This window comes from Octopus bimaculoides, chromosome 10, assembly GCF_001194135.2.
Source record: "Octopus bimaculoides isolate UCB-OBI-ISO-001 chromosome 10, ASM119413v2, whole genome shotgun sequence".
Classification (NCBI taxonomy): Eukaryota; Metazoa; Mollusca; class Cephalopoda; order Octopoda; family Octopodidae; genus Octopus; species Octopus bimaculoides.
The window spans coordinates 29,310,259-29,314,439 of NC_068990.1; positions in this window are offsets into that span (position 1 = coordinate 29,310,259).

Consider the following 4,181-nt stretch of genomic DNA (forward strand, 5'->3'; position numbering starts at 1 on the left):
ATATATATATATATATATAACAAGAAGTAAAGGGATTTATAAATCCAGGTAGATTTCTACAAACCACTCAGTATTAAGAAAGCTTGATTAACTCCATCAAAGAATCAGATATCCATAGATTCATATAGAATTAACATCCAAGGTAATTCTTTGTGTATGATTAAAGTAAATCCAAATATCACTAAGAAGAATTTCAAGAAATCCGGACTAGAGAATAAGATAAACAAGAATGGAGAAAATCACATCTTTAATTGGTGATTACACTATACGTTAGCGACGATCGTTTCTGTTGCGGCAGCATATTTAGAAATAGACAAAAATTAAAGAATACCAGCCAAACGAGTATATCCGAAAATTAAGCACAATGTTACCAAGGCAACCTAAAACAGATTACCTCAAAACGAACGGGAATGACATTATTTCAGTTCGCTTTCAATTTAACGAAGACATATACGAAAAGGAGAAGACTTTTAGAGCCTAGATAATTTACATAAATAATAGCTACATACATATAGATATTCTTTTCTACTCTAGGCACAATGCCCGAAATTTTGAGGGAGGGGGCCAGTCTATTAGATCGACCTCAGTACGAAACTGGTACTTAATTTATTGATCCCGAAAGGATGAAAGGCAAAGGCAAAGTCGACCTCGGCGGAATTTGAACGCAGAACGTAAAGACAGATGAAACACCGTTAAGCATTTCGCCCGGCGTGCTAACGATTCTACCAGCTCGCCACCCTATGTCTATCTATCTATCTATCTATATATATATATATATATATATATATTTATACATATAGATAGATAGATAGATAGATAGATAGATAGATAGATAGATAGATAGATAGATAGATAGATAGATAGCTATAGATATAGATATTGACATATATATACATGCATATATATACACACACATAAGTATACAAGCATACACATGCACACACACACACACACACACACATATATATATATATATATATATATATATACATATGTATGTATGTATGTATGTGTGTGTGTGTGTATGGATGTATATATATATATATATATATATATTACCTTCTATAAGGAAGACGATGGATAGAGACTCTGAAATTTCGGCTTAGCGCCTTTATCAGGTTGTATTGTCACGATTGGTAAACCGAAACTTTGAAGTTACTGTCACCCTTTTCTTTGTAAAAATCAATACACAAATAAGCTACACAAAGTAATTCTTCATTTTCATGTTAAATTTTTTTCATAGGCGCAGGAGTGGCTGTGTGGTAAGTAGATTGCTTACCAACCTTATGGTTCTGGGTTCAGTCCAACTGCGTGGCAACTTGGGCAAGTGTCTTCTGCTATAGCCTCGGGATGACCAAAGCTTTGTGAATGGATTTGGTAGACGAAAACTGAAAGAAGCCCGTCGTATATATATGTATATGTATATGTATGTATATGTTTGTGTTCTGTGCTTGTCCCCTCCAGCATCGCTTGACAACCGATGCTGGTGTGTTTACGTCCCCGTCACATAGCGGTTCGGCAAGATAGACCGATAGAATAAATACTAGGCTTACAAAGAATAAGTCCTGGGGTCGATTTGCTCGACTAAAAGCGGTGCTCCAGTATGGCTGCAGTCAAATGACTGAAACAAATAAAAGAATAAAAGAATAGAATATTACAACTTCACATAAAAACAAGCATTAATATATACATATAAATTCACACACACACATGTATATATACATATATGCACACGCACACACACATACACACGTTGACATGAACATATGTGTTTCCTCTATATATGTACATTGTACGAGCGCACGTGTTTGTGTGTGTGCATGTATGTGTGAGAGAAAGAAAAGAAACTCATGATTGTAAGTATCGAAGTAGCTCGGAACTCGAAGACATATGTAGAATTGTGAAAAAAATATCGACTCTTCAGAAAGTATATTTGTGAAATAATACAAATACATGGTATCTCGAAAAAAATGTGCAAGAAAAATAAATTCTTTTATTTTAAACTTGTACCAACAAAAACAACACCTACTATTTTATCGGTAACTTAATTTTGTTCAAATATTACACTCTTTAAAATGTTTTCAGAAACATACTTCTGAAATATGTGCTTAAAAAACATGTATATCTTGCCGTTTTTGTTGTTATTGTCGTTGTGTCTTTCTTTCTTTTTTTTATATAATTTCCTCACCTCAGAGTTTCAGAAATAAACAAATATTTAAATAAATAGATAAATAAATTGATAGATTGATAGATAGGTTTGTAGATACGTAGGTATGTATGAAGGTTGGTAAAAACACAGATATTTTATTTGACTGTCTACAAAAATACTATCGATTCACTGAGATCTCAATTATCTCGATTATCCACATAGATATAATATAGTTATAACTACATCAAGACAGAATAATTTCAGCCATTGATATTCAAACACTCTTATCATCATATTTCGTTTACATTTATTAAAAGTACTGAATATTGTGAAGTGCCAAACATTTCGTCGCATTGCTGGACACAAATGTTTTCCATTGCGTCTGTTGGAAATCACTCGCTGGTGAGGTTTTACAAACCTCTGTGGCTTTCTTCCCATTCTGTTCTTTTTCTTTTTGCTCTCTTCGTTTCGTTTTATAGTTGCATTTACATTCAACCTTATGAATGTCAGTCTCATGCGATAATGAAATATGTATGTACTTATGGGTATGTTTGTACGTAAATATATGTGTGTGTGTGTGTGTGTGTGTGTGTGTGTGTGTGTGTGTGTGTGTGTGTGTGTGTGTGTACATATATTCCTCATTTATATATGTTTTCATTCCGACATAACTACAATCATCTTAAGGTATATTATTTAAATTCCACTATTATTTCTCTTTTGATAATTTTCGGGTTATGGCTACTTTTGCCTAGTGAGTGGGATTGACTCAGTGCACAGTATTTCCTCACTTTAAAAAAAATCTTCTTGCACAGGCACTGCACGATAACAACATGGATTGATTGATTAATCAATTAACTAATTGATGATTGTTGATAGTGCTGTGAGTCTCAACCGAATGGCTGGCCGTAGCCTTAAAAAGCAAACAATCAATGATGTACCAAAACAGTGCAAGACATTGTAGATCTTTGGCTTGGCTAAAAAGTCACATTCGATCACAGCACCGTTAAGTTAAGCTGCGTGCAATGGCCATACTCGATAACGAGGGGGCAGTAATCATGTATGTATGTAAAGTATGATGAAGTAGTTACGCTTCAATCACAGATCCGTGTCCTCTCCATTCAAAAGGGAGAGATATTCACATGACCTTCTGACTTGAAAAGTGTGTCGTAGTCATCTTAAATAGGAAGAGCGCTGTTACATCATGCGCACGTAAATGAAATGTACAAAATTTAACGTACGTAAATGAGTGTAAAAGTAAAGGAACTGTACAGGTGAAACAAACTGGCATTAAGGCTGGAACTATATAGAAATAAAAAAAAGATTATTTCAGAGAGATTCTTGTTTTCAATGTAATTAGCGATAGCCTCGGTGGAATAAATTGAAAATAATATATATTAAGAATTATTCACAGAAGAAAGAAAAGAAAATGGTCGTGATATATGATATCACTTCCTTAATTTCATGGTGACATGATATACACACCGCACGACCAAGGAGACAAAAGGCGGGTACAGTTAGAGAATTAATATAAAATATCTAGGGTAGGACTAAGAAAGAACTTCATAGAATAAGAAGGAAGGTTTTAGAATTAAATTAGGGAACATGATAAAATCGAAAAAGAATATATTTTTTATCGATAAGGAATGAATTAGGCTCAATACAGAGGTTGGAATTGTAATGGCGGATTACTGAGGATAAAATATCACGGAAACTCAAAATGTGAATTATGGTTAGCGTTAAACAAAGATTAAAATTTACGGAGATGTACTTGCATAGTAAGTGACCTGATCTGAGATCGTGTGCTGGAATGAAAACAATTGCAGCGTGGAAGGTGTTTATAAGCCATTTAAGAAACACACAAAAAGCGTTAGATTCACTACAACATCTAAATTTAATTTGCCAAAATGCAGCATGGAATTTTGTCAGTGAACAGGTTGCGGTCTCAAAGCGGCGAAAATATTTTGGCAAATTAAATTTAAATGCTGAAGTGAATCTAACTGTTTTTGTGCGTTTTTTTAAATGGCTTCTAAAC